The sequence below is a fragment of the Carlito syrichta genome, unplaced genomic scaffold (assembly GCF_000164805.1).
Source record: "Carlito syrichta isolate Samal-C Ts95f unplaced genomic scaffold, Tarsius_syrichta-2.0.1 Scaffold314782, whole genome shotgun sequence".
NCBI lineage: Eukaryota > Metazoa > Chordata > Mammalia > Primates > Tarsiidae > Carlito > Carlito syrichta.
The window spans coordinates 210,688-225,959 of record NW_007258878.1 but is presented as its reverse complement, the minus strand read 5'-3'; positions in this window follow the sequence as shown (position 1 = coordinate 225,959).

Sequence of the window (15,272 nt, the reverse complement as noted above, 5' to 3'; positions counted from 1 at the left end):
GGGGTTATAGGCTGAGCCAATGAGCCCGACCCCTGCTTCCACTCTTGCTCCTGATCTCTCCCCAGAGCATCCAAAGTAATCTTTTTTTTTTTTTTTGAGTTAGAGTCTCACTCTGTTGCCCAGACTGGAGTGCAGTGGCCGCTCCCGGCCACCGCAGCCTCGACCTGCTGGGCTCCGGCGATCCTTCCGCCTCAGCCTTCTGAGTAGCCGGAATTACAGGCGCGCGCTATCACGCCTGGCTGATTTTTGATTTATTGTAGAGATGAGGTCTCACCAAGTTGCCCAGATGGGTCTCGAACCCGCGGACTCAGGCAAACCACTCACCTCAGCCTCCCAAAGGCGCAGGATTACAGGCTGAGCCACCGAGCCCGGCTCAAAGTGATCTTTTAAGGTGCATAAGTCTGGGCATGTCACTCCCTTTGGGATAGGAGGATAGCAGAGAACATCAGAAAACCTTCCATCGTTTCCCATCACCCAAAAGATTAAAATCTAGAGTTTTCTCTATGGCCTATGAAGTCCTGCAAGATCTGGAACTGACTCCCCCTTCGGCCTCAGGTGCTGGTTTCCTTTCTGGGATCATGCTGTGCTTCAGCCAGGCTCACCTTCGAGATGTTCAGACCACCAGGCTTGTCCGGCTTTTGGAATTCTGTTCTTGTCTCTTCTTCTGCAGGTATCATTGTGGCTCATCCCCTCCCCTTCAGGTCTCTGTTCACATGCCACTTCTTCTCTGCTGACTGCTGTCATTTTAAACAACTCTTATCAACGTTGCATTTTCTTTTTCTGCTGTATGTTTTTTTGTAACACTTATTGCAGGTGCTATATTGTTATACACACACACACACATTGCCTTTCTACAAGAACATAAGCTCTATGAAGGCAGCAACTTTGTTTTGTTCAGTAAAGTAACCCCAGTGCCTAAAACAGTGTCTGACACATGGTATACACTCAGGATATATTGAATAAGTAAGAGAGAACATGTGCATGTTTGTGTGTGTAAGCAGTTATTTACACTTGTATTAGCTCTTACATCAGCATACTGAAGTGCCATCGTCATATTAATAGTCTGAAGTAGGGACTATACATTTACTTTATTTTATCTTATTGTTTTAGTCAGAGTCTTACTCTGTTGCCCAGGCTGGAGTGCAGTGGCACTCATGACAACTGCAGCCTTGACCTGCTGGGCTCAGGTGATCTTTCTACCTCAGCCTTCCAAGTAGCTAGAACTATAGGCACACATCACCATGCCTGGCTAATTTTTTGATTTATTGTAGAGATGAGGTCTCGCCAAGTTGCCCAGGGTGGGCTTAAACCCATGGGCTCAGGCAATCCACTTACCTCAGTCTCCCAAAGTGCTGGGATTATAGATGTGAGCCATTACTCCCGGCCTGTACATTTACTTTATTTATTTATTTTATATTAATTTATTTTTTTGAGTTGGAGTCTCACTCGGTCGCCCAGGCTGGAGGGCAGTGGCATGCTGACAGCCACTCCAGCGTTGATCTACTGGGTTCTGGTGACCTTTTGGCCTCAGCCTTCCAGGTATTCAGAACTACAGGCCCACGCTGCCATGCCCGGCTAATTTTTTCATTTTTATTGAAGAGACGAGGTCTCGCCAAGTTGCCCTCCCTGGTCTCGAACCCCTGGGCTCAGACAGTCCTTTCGCCTCAGCCTCCCGAAGTGCTGGGATTACAGGCTTGAGCCACCATGCCCAGCCTACATTTACTTTAAAGGTGACTGGCCAGTTTATTCATTCTATTACAAATAAAAAAGCCTATACAATCGAAGTCTTCTCTAAGAACATGGTATTTCTGGATGTGTTTGGTAGCTTGTGGTTGTAATCCTAGCACTTTGGGAGGCCGAGGCAAGAGGATTGCTTGAGCCCAGGAGTTTGAGACCAGCCTGAGCAGCATAGTGAGACCTCATCTCTACAAAAAATCAAAAAATCAGCCAGACGTGGCGGTATACACCTATAATCCCATGTACTTGGGAGACTGAGGCAGAAGGATCACTTAAGCCCAGAAAGTCAAGGTTGCAGTGAGCTGTGATCATGCCACTGCACTCCAGCCTGGTGATAGAATGAGACCCCCCAACTCAAAAAAAAAAAAAGGAGCATGGTATTTCTGAACCAGAGTTGTAAAATGGTGCCTTAGATAATTTACTTTCTTATTGGTTATTTGGGTATATTTACCTCAAAGGACTCTGTTTATATTTGAGATTGTGCCATTATTTAAATTAACTAAATATTATGTAAATTTAAGTAAGTTGCTTAATATTAAGAAATTTCTGTATGCATGTACAAAGAAGCAACAGCGATTAGGTGACTGGCAAGAGGAAGCCCAGCAATGAGTCCTTTCCTCCTTGAATCTAAGTGGTTGGGAGGGGAAGGAGGCTTGAGATGGGTAACTGTTGCCTTTAGTTAAGTCCAAGAGCAGCATGCGCCAGAAGCAGCCAAATGGAGTCGAGAACGTTGTATCTCAGCAGGTACTTGCTAAGTGTTTTTTTGTATACCCCTTACTGTACTTGGCATGCTCCCCTCACTTGTTCACATCTTTGAATGCTTTCTGTGTTATGTGCTTGCAGTACAGCTGAGACACAGTCCCTGCCTTCATAGAGTTTCACTTTATACAGTATGCAGTAGAAGGGACTCCAATTTAGGATGTCAGCCGGTAACTTTTATTGTAATAAGAACAATGTAAGCCGAGCATGGTGGGATATGACTGTAAACCCAGCTACGCGGAGGCTGATGCAGGAGGCACACTTGAGCCCAGGAGTTTTAAGACCAGCCTGACTCAGCGAGCCCCTGTCTCAAAAAAAGAGTACTGTCTGTACACTTTAGCAAGTGTTTTCATATTCATTGTCTCATTTTATCCTCTTCAAACCCAGTGAGGTGTGAGTGTTGGCTTCTTTCTATTGAATAAAGAAACTTAGGTTAAATTCCTTGCCCATGCCATGAAGGTGTGAACTCAAGCTCAGGTCTTTTGATTCCACATCGCGTTCTGTTTTCTGCAGTTCCAAACTTTGTAGATGTATTTGTAAAACAAATGTTCATCAGGATTTTCAAAATTTTAATCTTTTTTCAGTTTTATAATTAATAAAAAATTATAGAGTGATGATCTTTGTTGAAATGTATATTTTTTTCCAAACTACTCAGCATGTTATAAAACAAAAAGTGAAAGTTTCACTCCCACAGGATACAACCACAGTGAACTTTCTCTTGTGAATTCTGTTTGTTGTTGTCTCACTCTGGAGTACAGTGGCATGATCATGGTTCACCACAGCCTTGACCTACTGGGCTCAGGCCATCCTCCTTCTGCCTCACCCTCCCAAGTAGCTTGGACTGCCACAATTACACGCCCGGCTAATTTGGGTTTTTTTTTTTATTTTAGAGACGAGGTCTTGCTGTGTTGCCCAGGCTGTTCTTGAATGCCTGGGCTCAAGCAGTCTTCCGGCCTCAGTCTCCCAAAGTGCTGGGACCACAGGCATGAGCCACCACACCCAGCTTCTTGTGTATTCTCAAAAGCTTCTATGTAGGACAGAAACATGTATATATATATATATATATATATATATATAATCGCGCAACTGGAAACATTATGTCTTATGACTAGTTTTTAGTCACTTAATGATAAGACTTAGAGGTCTGTCTGTGTCAGAAATAGCAGCTACCTCCTCTCCCTGAACACTACATAATACTCTGTTGTATGAATATTCTGTAATTTATTAGAGAGTATTGAGTTTCCTAGTGAAAGACATTTAGATGTTTGCAGGCTTTTACCATCATAAGCAATGCTGTAGTAAGTGACCCTGCACATGTGTATGTCGTTGCATGCTTCTATGAGTATACCTGAAAGATGAATTCTTAGAAATGAAATTATGTGGATGAAATAAACACATTATGTTTAATTTTCCTAGATATTGCCAACACTGTCCTAAAGAACTGCATCGGGAATGTTTGAAAATGCCCAGCAACGTTTGGGATATGTAAAACCTTTGTTCAAATCTGATTCTAATAAAGGACCACTTATTCCATCCATCGCCCTTAGCTAAACAGTGCTGTGGCCTCAGTGGGAGTATGAACAAAAAGGAACCTCAGTTTGGTTTTATTATTATAGGAAAATCAAATCTGTATCATTAATGCTTGTTTCACACTTGCTGGAAGTGTGCTAAAAGAAATAAATGTCATGCCAAGTTGACACTATTAATGTTTTGATGAGTAATCAAGTTGAACTATATTCAGTTGTCTCTTTTTTAGAGCATTGATTTCCAGCATGCAATACCAGAGTAACTCCTTGACTGCTAAGTTTGCGATCACCTGAGTAATGATAAAGCTAATACGATTCCATTTCTGGCACTGATTTTATTGTCCCTGTTCAAATATTTGACTAACCCACCGAACTAAGAATTGTCATGCTCACACCTGTTTTATTCATCACCATAATGTCTAGCATTATATCTGGTATGTTCTGCTGTAAAAATCTACTACAAACTTAGTGGCTTAAAACAACACAAATTTACTGTCTTAAAGTTCTCTAGGTTAACAGTCATGTGTCACTATCTCACGGGGACAGCAGTCTCCTTCCTGGAGGCTCTAGGGCAGAGTTCACTTCCTTGTCTTTTCTAGTTGCCTGAGGTGCCTCACAAGTTTGGGGTTTTGACCTCAAAGTCAGCAGTGTTGCATTTGTTCGACCAGTCTTCCTTTGTTACTGCTCTCTTTGACTTCCCTGTTCTACTTTAAGGACCCCTGTGATTACATGTGGGCCCTCTAGATAACCCAGGTTATGCTCTCTATTTTGATTAAGGTAATCTGATTAGCAACTTTAATTTGATTAGCACCTTAATTTCCTTTTGCCACAAAGCATAATGCACTCACAGGTTCTAGGAATTAAGACATGGCATCTTGGTTGGCCATCCTTCTGCCTGCCACTAAGTAAATGTTTGTTGCTGAATTAGTCATTTTTCAGTTACATATAAAACAGCTCTAACCACACAGCTACATTGTTTCTGTAGATATTTACAAACTGCCATGAAGTATATAAATGAGGAAGGGTCCATGACTCTTGTGTCCTGATACAGAGTTTCATTTTCTTTCCTTGTAAAGTTGCAAGTTTTCTGTTTTCTTCATTATGTTATTTGTATATTTCCTGCTGATATAAATTAGAAAATGTGGACTGGTACCACTTTTGTAAGAAGCTGCTCATTTTGTTATTGATGTTGAAAATGGTTATTAACTTGTTTATCAATTAGGAAAATGGTGATTGTTTGACATGAATGTTCCCATAAAATTGCCTGCAATGCTGTAAATGTTCAAGTCTAGATAATAGCTATGCAATATATTTCACACACCTAGATTACTTTATGTGAGTTTAGGCATTTACAACTGTATCTTCCGGAACCATGAAAATAAGATAAAATCTAGTTGAGGGTAAAAGCTTAGAAAATAGGCATATTAGGCCATGAAGATTCATGTGATGGTCTGGATTTAGTATTTCCATTTATTAAAAGTTTGCTTTTAATTGTGATGACTTAAAGTCCTACAAGATTGAGACTGCTTTTTAATTTCTCATTAAAATACTATACAAGTACTCTAACTTCAGAAAGTCAGCCGCAACAAAAATATGTCCAAATCCTGACCATTCATAATGGTTTTATTGATGTCATACAATTCAATGTTTCTAGCAAAAGCTAGGTTTATATTACACATTCGTTTTGACAGCATTGATAGCCAGAAGCTGAGGCTGGACTAGTGTTTTTTGAACCTGCACTGCTCCACTCCTGGAAGGTGGTGCAAGCCCTCGAAGGTAGCAGTGAATCTTGAAGAGAGCCGCATGAGGCGTGGCGCAACAGACTCGTCTGCCTCCCTCATCCATCCTTCTAAAATCTTGCTTGCTGTTATAGTATCCTGGGAGGGATCACAAATGGCGGCTGTTTGAAAATGACTGTGAATGAGATTTGAGATAAGGGTACAATCTGAGGGGAAAAAGATAAGGAACAAGAAACTACAGAAGATGTTGCATGTTTGAGCTTTGCCCCATATCTGTGAGAGGAATTTTTTCTCTACGAATACGTGAGAAAAAGCTACAAGATTGTACCTCTGACCTGACTTTATACTTGTCATTACAGTTTTTGTTTTTTAAAAAAATAAAACATGTTGCATAATGCTCTTGAGTCTCATGTTAACAAGATGGCCTGTAGACAGCACACTAAAAAAAAATTGTAAATTTAAATAATATATGTACACCGTAGAAAAAGGCAGAAAATACAAATAAACAAGAAACGAATAATCATCTCGAGTCACACCAGCTAGAAGCCACTTTCTTAAAACATGACAGAAACTGTCAGACAGTTAAAGAGAAACAGCGAGATTTTTTTTTTTTTTTTTTTTTTTTTTTTAAACAGTCTTGCTATGTCACCCAGGTTGAACTGCAGTGGGACAATCATAGCTTACTGCAACTTTGAATTCTTGGGTTTGGGTGAGTCTCCCTCAGCCTTTCAAGTAGTGCACCCCCACACCTGGCTAATTTTAATTTTTTTGTGGACATGGGGGCGGTCTCACTCTGTTGTCCAGGCTGGTCTTGAACTATTGGCCTTAAGCAATTCTTCTGCCTCACCTCCCAAAGTGTTGGGATTACAGGCGTTAGCCACCACACCCAAGGTTTTTTATAAGTACGCTGTGAGCGGAAAAAACAACTCAGTTTCTCCCACTGTAGTCTTATAACACACTTCTGACTCCAGGTGTGTGGGGATTTCTCCCCACCAAAAAACAAGCAAGCAGTTATACGGCTGACACCAGTTAGAGGTCCTCCACTTCAATTTTGACACCCGGGAATAGCATCAGACCCCACAGGTTGAGCACTCAGTCCCATGAGACTCCCTCCCTACACCCCCCCACGCCCTTCACTCCCAACCTCCAGAACTTCTGACCCACCAGCTTCAAGTTGGGGTTCCCACAACCCCCTCTTTGGGTTGGTTTAATTTGCTAGAGTGGCTCAAAGAACTTAGCAAAACGTACATTTACTGACTTGTTTATAAAGCATATCACAAGAGCTACAAGTGAAGAGATGCGTAGGGCGAGAGGTATGGGGGAAGGGGCGTGGGATCGCCATGCGGCCCGGAACTTCCACATGTTCAGCTCTCCAGAAGCTTTCTAACTCAGACCTTTTGGGTTTTTGTGGGGCCTTCATTATATGAACGTGACCGTTTGAGCTATTGGTGACCAACTTAATCCTCAGTATCTCACCAGAGTTTTGGGGGGGAACTTAATATCGTAATTATGCCGCAGTCCAGGGGTCCCCAATCCCTGAGCCGTGGACCAATATCGGCCCGTGGCCTGTTAGGAACTGGACCGCACAGCCGGAGGTGAGCGACCGGCAAGCAAGCGAAGCTCCATCCGTGTTTACAGCCACTCCCGTTACTGCCTGAGCTCTGCCTTCTGTCAGATCAGCAGCGGCATTAGACCCTCATAGTATCTCGAACCCTTTTGTGAACTGCACATGCGAGGGATCTAGGTTGCAAGCTCCTTATGAGAATCTGGGTCTGATGATCTGAGTTGGAGCTGAGGTTGAGCCACTGGAGAGTGGCTGCAAATACAGATTAACGTTAGCAGTGAGGTTTGACTGCCCAGAGACCATAACACGTCATTTGCTTGCAGACTTATGCCAAAACCTTATCAGTGAGTGGCAAGTGAGTTGATATACTTTGGTGGTACAGCTGTATCTGGTGGCAGCCTTTTCATCAGAATCCGACACTTATTTTGGTCGGCGCATGGGCTGCCCATTATTTTATTTGCCACTTCTGTGCCTCTTTTTTTAAAATGGTGAGCTGTTTGATTATTATATATTGCAGCATAATAATAGTAGAAATAAAGTGCACAATAAATGTTACCTCTTGAATCATCCCCAGACTATCCCCACTCATCCTTGGAAAAATTGTCTTCCACAAAACCAGTTCCTGATGCCAAAAAGGTTGGAGACCGCTGCCTTTATCTTTCCAGTGACCTGCCCCCATCCTGAAGCTACCTGGGGGCCCCTAGCCATTGGTTATCTCATTAGCTGCAAAAAGACATCACGCTGGAGATTCTGATAATTTTAGGAGTTGCATGCCAGAAAGGGGGGACAAGGTCAAAGACCAAATAAGTATTTTACAATATCACATACACATGATAAATACACATGGCCAACAAAGAGGTTAAAGTGTACTCATTGCTGGACATGATGGCTCATGCCTGGAAGGCGGGAGAATTGCCTGAGTCCAGGAGTTGAAGACCAGCCTAGGACACATAGTGAGAACCTGTTGCTATACAAAAAATAAGAAATGAATTGGATGGATGTAGGGCATGTGCCTGTAGTCCTAGCTACTTGGGAGACTGAGGAAGGAAGAGCACTTGAGCCCAGGAGGTTACAATGAGCTATGATCGCACCACTGCACTCTACCCTGGGCAACAGAGCTGGACCCTGTCTCTAAAATAATAATATAAAAGTAAGGCATTTACCCTTATTTCTGTGTTTCTAAAGATGTATAGAAACTCAGTCACTGTTGATAGAAATTTAAGTTGATTCAACTTTTCTGGAGAAAAACTACCAAAAAGTATACATTTAAAAATGCAAAACAGAATACAGTCCCTTTAGCCTAGAACTTTCTTTACAGAAGGAAATAATCAGACTGTCCAAAAAATTTAAGTGTAAGAACATTCACTGTAATATTGTTAAAAAGTGAATAACTGAAACCTAAATTTTACTTAGTAGGAACCCAGGCAAATAACTTTAATATAAAAGTAACCACCAAAAATGATGACATAGGTATATATTTACTGGGAAGGAAGTCTGATAAAGTGTGCAGAGGACCAGAGAGGGGAAGGACACAATATAGTAGATATATTGTGATCCCATTTTTGTAAAAATATTTATCTACACATCTGTGTGTATGTGTGCAAATGCACACGCACATGCATGCAGTCACACATAGAAGTTATCCTGCCATGATAGATGTATGAATGATATCTCTGAAGGTAAAATTTCAAGTAACTTTTATTTTCTTCTTGGTATTATCTATATAGTATTATTTGTTTTTATAGTAACATATATTTTATAATCAAGAGATTTTTTAAAGTTGGACTTTGTTAGAGTTAAGTGACCTAAGAATAAAAAGGGCTAATTTCACCTATGATACAACAAATAACTGCTCGGAAATAGTCACTGCTAATTGGAACCTTGATTTAATTTGCCAGATTGACAATTTAAAAGAAGCTTTTAATTGCAGCTTGGAAATCACCCCTGTCAAGAGTAGGTAAGAATTTATATGACAAATTGAAAGAATGGCAATTTTGTTTATTTGACTGTCAGATTACTTCAGGGGTGTAGGTCAGGCTAGTAGAAATGTGAGACTTTCATGATAGTTTTATTTTTTATTTTTATTTTTTTTGAGTTGGAGTCTCACTCTGTCACTCAGACTGGAGTGCAGTGGCCGCTCCCCGGCCACCACAGTCTCAACCTGCTGGGCTCCGGCGATCCTTCCGCCTCAGCCTTCCGAGTAGCCAGAATTACAGGCGCGTGCTACCACGCCCGGCTAATTTTTTGATTTATTGTAGAGATGAGGTTGCCTGCCCAGGCGGGTCTCGAACCCGCGGGCTCAGGCAATCCGCTCACCTCAGCCTCCCAAAGGCATGGGATTACAGGCTGAGCCACCGAGCCCAGCTTCATGATAGTTTTAAATCTTACAGAGGTAAGATTCAAGTCAGAGGCAGTGACTCACGCCCGTAATCCCAGCACTTTGGGAATTGGAGGTAAGAGGATTGCCTGATTCTAGGGATTTGAGACTAGCCTGGGCAACTTGGGGAGACTATGTTTCTACAATAAATCAAAAAATTAGCCGGGTGTGGTGGCAAGCACCTGTGGTTCCAGCTATTTAAATGGAAGGCTGAGGTGGAAGGATCACCTGAGCCCAGCAGGTCGCGGCTGTGGTGGCTGTGAGCGTGCTACTGCACTTCAACCTGAGGAACAGAATGAGACTCCTACTAAAAAAATAAACAAATAAATACATCTTACAGAGGTAGGATTTGAAAATTTAAAGGAATGTTAGAAATCATCAGCTGGGCTCGGTGGCTCAGCCCGTAATCCCAGCACTTAGGGAGGTCGAGACGAGTGGATTGCCTGAGCCTGCAGGTTCGAGACCCACCCAGGCAATTTGGCGAGACCTCGCCTCTACAATAAATCAAAAATGAGCCGGGCGTGGTAGCGCACGCCTGTAGTTCCGGCTGCTCGGAAGGCCGAGGCGGAAGGATCGCCAGAGCCCAGCAGGCGAGGCTGCGGTGGCCGGGAGCTGCCACTGCACTCCAGTCTGGGCGACCGAGTGAGACTCCGACTCAAAAAAAAAAGAAATCATCAAGTTGGGTTGGGCGCGGGGCTCATGCCTACAGTCCCAGCACTTTGGGAGCCAGAAGTGAGGGACTTGCCTGAGCCCAGGGGCTCAAGACCAGCCAAGACAGCTTGGCAAGACCTTGTCTCTGCAATAAATAATAATTTTAAAAAATTGGCCCGGTGTTGGTGGCACGTGCCTGTGGTTTCAGCTCCTTGACAGGCTGATGTGGAAGGAGCACCTGAGTCCAGCCGGTCAAGCCTGCAGTGGCCATGAACATACCGCTGCATTCCAGCTTGGTGACAGAGTGAGACTCCAACTAAAAAAGCAAAAATAAATCGTCGTTGGGTCGCCTCCGTTTACAGATGAGGAAGCAAGTTCAGACTGGGGAGGTGATTTGCTTAAAGTCACATAGCCAGGTGTCGGCTGGTCGAAGACAGTTTTTATTTCTGATCCCTGGGAACTGGGCTACTCTCCTTCTTCTTGGTGTAGTCATCAGTGAATGACAGTGCCTTAGGAGATGGAGTGTCCGACAGAAGAGGTGAATCATCATGAACCAATCGAAAATGCATCAAGTGCCTAGCATGTACCTGGACGCATATACATATTGAGGGTCCAAAGAGGACATGACACTTTTTTGGAGAGAAGCGTGTATAAAGTGCTTGGGAGCTCAAGAGAAGGATGTCTCCACAAAAGAAATGTCATTTGTACCAAGTTGTTTGGCCTTTGCTCAAAGCTAAAGATAGAAGTGCATCCCATGCAGACCAAACAGCATGTTCAAAGGCACAGAAACTTAAAAGAGCTGCAAGAATAAGAAGATGCCCAAGACAGAAGGTCTTAGGAAAATTAGACACTTAGGAATAACATGACGATACTTTCACTGTTGCAAAGTTTTCATTGAAATATTTGGAACTCTAAGTGCTGCAGCTACAGTTTGATTGAGGACTCATACGGTAAAACAAGGATAGCTTTTTCTTTATTTCTATGTCTATATACCCCATTCTCAGGCCCCCTTTGGGTACAAGAATGGCTAGTCTCCAGTTGTTTAAAGCTCTTGATTGTAATATCTTTAGGACAAACCATCCGTGATGAATATCACATCTGAGAAATAATTACAATAACCAAGGGACAGGAACCCACTGACCAGGGCTTCTCATGTGGGGAGGAAGTAAGTCAGGTGCTTTTACCACAGCGAGGGGTTTATGACTCCTGGGCGGTGAACACTACAAAAGCCACTAAGCAAAACCATTTCAGATTTTATATTAACTCTTGGTGGTTTTGAAGGTTTTATGTTTTCCTTCATAATATCTCAATATTTAAATAATCTAAAGTTTTGAATTAAAGATTAAAATTATTGTGTCTTTAAGTTTCTAATTGAAAGGAAACATTTTATTTTTTAATTTTTTTTATAAAGATGGGTACAATTCAGGGTTAGGTATACAAATGTTGATTACACTGGTACCCTTGTAGATGAGGTGTGCACCTCCCTCCCCTAGCAGTTTCCCTCAACTGCCAAACCCACACCCCTCCCCTGACAGTTTCCCACTACTGCCAATCCCTTTCTTATAGCATAATAATTGTTCAAGGTCTGCTTATGGGTGAGAACCTATGGTAATCTGTTCTTTGTTTCTGTGATAGATCACTGAGTATGATTGACTCTAAATCCATTCAAGTTGCTGCAAAGTCTATATGTTTGTCCTTCTTTATGGCTGCATAATATTCCATTGTGTATATGTACCACTTTTTTTTTTTTTATTAAGTCCAGCTTCAATGGGCAACATGGTTGTTTCCATATTTCTGCCATTGTGAACAGAGCTGCAACAAACATATGTGTGCAGGTACCTTTTTTGTTGAATGACTTGAGTGAGGGGAACATTTTAAAAATGAGTATGGCATAATACAGGATTATATTCATCAGTTTCAAACTGCTGTTAAGAAACATGCACACGTTTATAACTACACTGTTCACAATAGCAAAAACATGAAACCAACCCTACTGCCCATCAAAAGTAGACCGGATAAAGAAAATGTAGTGCATATACACAGTGGAGTATTACACAGCCATAAAGAAGAACAGAATCATGGACTTTGCAGCAAAGTGGATGGAGTTGGAGACTATCATACTGAGTGATCTGTCCCAGAAACAACTGAATACCGAATGGCCACACGCATAAGTGAACCCTAAACACCAGTCACATTAGCGCAAGGGCGGGATTAGCAGCTGTTGCACACTGCTGGGGGAGGAGGGGAGAGTGTAGCATCGCAAAGCGTCCCTGGTCCTAAACCAGGGGAAGCAAGGGCCAGTTGGAGGTCCAGACTTCATCTGCATGCAGCCTGCTTGTGTAGCTAATCCTAACTTGTCCCAACATATCTATAGTAAAATAAAACAACAGACACAACTGCTGTTAGGAGAAGAGTGAGTCTCCTGTGTTGCTTTCATGTATTCAGACAAATACCTTTAAAAAAAATAGGTGAAAATTTTCAGCCTATATGAAGGATAAGTTGCATATGAGGGCCTGAATTAATGATGCAGTAGAGATGTTCAATTTCCTGTCATAAACGATCATTGGAAAGTGATAGACTCTGGCCGGGCTCGGTGGCTCAGCCTATAATCCCAGCACTTTGGGAGGCCAAGGCAAGTGAATTGCCTGAGCCTGGGTGTTTGAGACGAGCCCGGGCAACTTGGTGAGACCCCATCTCTACAATAAATAAATTAATTAATTAACTGGTCATGGTAGCACGCACCTGCAGTTTCAGCTACTTGGAAAGCTGAGGCGGAAGGATCACCTAAGCTCAGCAGGTCAAGGCTGCAGTGGTTGTGAGCGTGCCACTGCACTCCAGCCTGAGTGACAAGAGTGAGACTCCAACTTCAAAAAAGAAAAAGAAAAATGATAGGCTCAAACTTGGTTTTGGAGACCATCAAACTTGTTTATGCCCCTAGATTGATTATTTTAAGTTTAAAGTGTTCACCCTTTATCTGATTTGGCAATGAACTAGTTACCCTCACAAAATAGTATTTCAACCTGTTACCATGTGAATTTACTGAATTTGTCAAGAAAGATAAGTCTCCAGATTGGAGATGTGGATATTAACAATATCTTGGCTGGAGAAAGCAACAAATGGAATATGTGAAAATGACTTTGGTATGAGTAAAATATTTGCTGCCATTATATATAAACGATACATGTACAGGTTGAGATCCCTACTCCGAATATCCAAACTCTGAAGTCCTCCAGCGAGTGTTTTCCTTTGAGCATCATGTAGGTGCTCACAAAATTTCAGAGTTTGGAGCATTTCTGATTTTGCATTTTCAGATTAGGAATGGTCAACCTGTACTCATATGATATATTCAAAACAATATAAAATGGAATTGCCTCGTGTGGTTTGTCATTTTTTTTAATTAAAATAAAGCTGCTACAGTTACAGTTAAATTTGGTTTGCCTGGAACTCCTAGAGGCTGAATCCTGGATAATAAGATTCCATATGGCCTAATTTTCAAATACTTGGCCAGGTTTTCCCTGCGGTTTAAATTTTGCTCTGAAATATGTTTCCTAATTTCTTTACTTTTTTTTTTTTTTTGAGTTGGAGTCTCACTCTGTCGCCCAGACTGGAGTGCAGTAGCCACTTCCAGCCACTGCAGCCTCGACCTGCTGGGTCCCGGTGATCCTTCCGCCTCAGCCTTCCGAGTAGCCGGAATTACAGGCATGTGCTACCATGCCCGGCTGATTTTTTGATTTATTGTAGAGATGAGGTCTCGCCGAGTTGCCCAGGCGGGTCTCTAACCCGCGGGCTCAGGCAATCCACTCACCTCAGCCTCCCAAAGCGTGGGACTACAGACTGAGCCACCGAGCCTGGCTCTTCACTTTCTTAAATAAAGTAAATGAAAATTTTTCTTTTCCTTTATGGCCCAGGTTGTAATTTGTGTCTCTTATTGTGCTGTACAGCAGTGAAAGTTTGTAGGGTTGCTTGTCCCTCATGAAAAAGCTATAAGGTGTTTTGAGATCTTGTCTGTGCATCATGTCCTTTTTAACCTATTTCTTTCTGATGCCTGTCACTTTTTGCTCCTGAGCTTATAGCAGCCTCTTTTAAATGCCAAAGGTTTTGAAAGCAGACTGCCCTTCTCTTATACATATGACATAGGAGTACCTAGGCTCAAAGTATTGACTTATAGTGTGCCTGACTTAGTAAACATTTATTGGTTGAATGAATATTGTAATATCATCCTGTGTTGCTTAACAACAGGAATATGTTCTGAGAATGTGTCATTAGGCATTTCCTATGCAAACATCATAGAAACAAACATCATACTTAATCAAATCTAGATAGTATAGCATGCAACACACCTGGGCTGTAAACCTGTACAGGATGTTACTGTACTGAATACTGTAGGCAATTGTAACACAATGGCAAATATTTGTATATGTAAACATAGAAAAGGCACAGTAAAAATTCAGTATTATAATTTTACAGGACAGCCATCATAGATGCAGTCTGCTGTTGACGGAAACATTGTGCAGCCTATAACTGTATTTACAAAATTGTCAAACATACTCTTTCATAATCTTCTGAGGAGGAGAGGTGTTTGTGAGGAGAGAAATTTACATTGGCATTTTCCAAAGATAATTATCATAACATCTTACAATTTAAGAACTTGAAGGTACCACAGTAAAATTGTATATCAGGCTGTAGCCTTCTGCAGCCAACCCTTACCAGGCAAAGATCCAAGCCATTTGCTGTCATCTCAAAGGGAGAAACACAGCTGTCAGTGGACTCCCTTCCTTCTGCTAATAATTTTATCTTTAGTCCTCCTCTAACTGTGGTATCTTTACTGAACTAAAAGCTTCAAGGAAATGAAAAGTACTTCTTCACAATTGAATGTTGACCAAATCCATGCTATCCAAATATGATAAAACCCTGGTTAT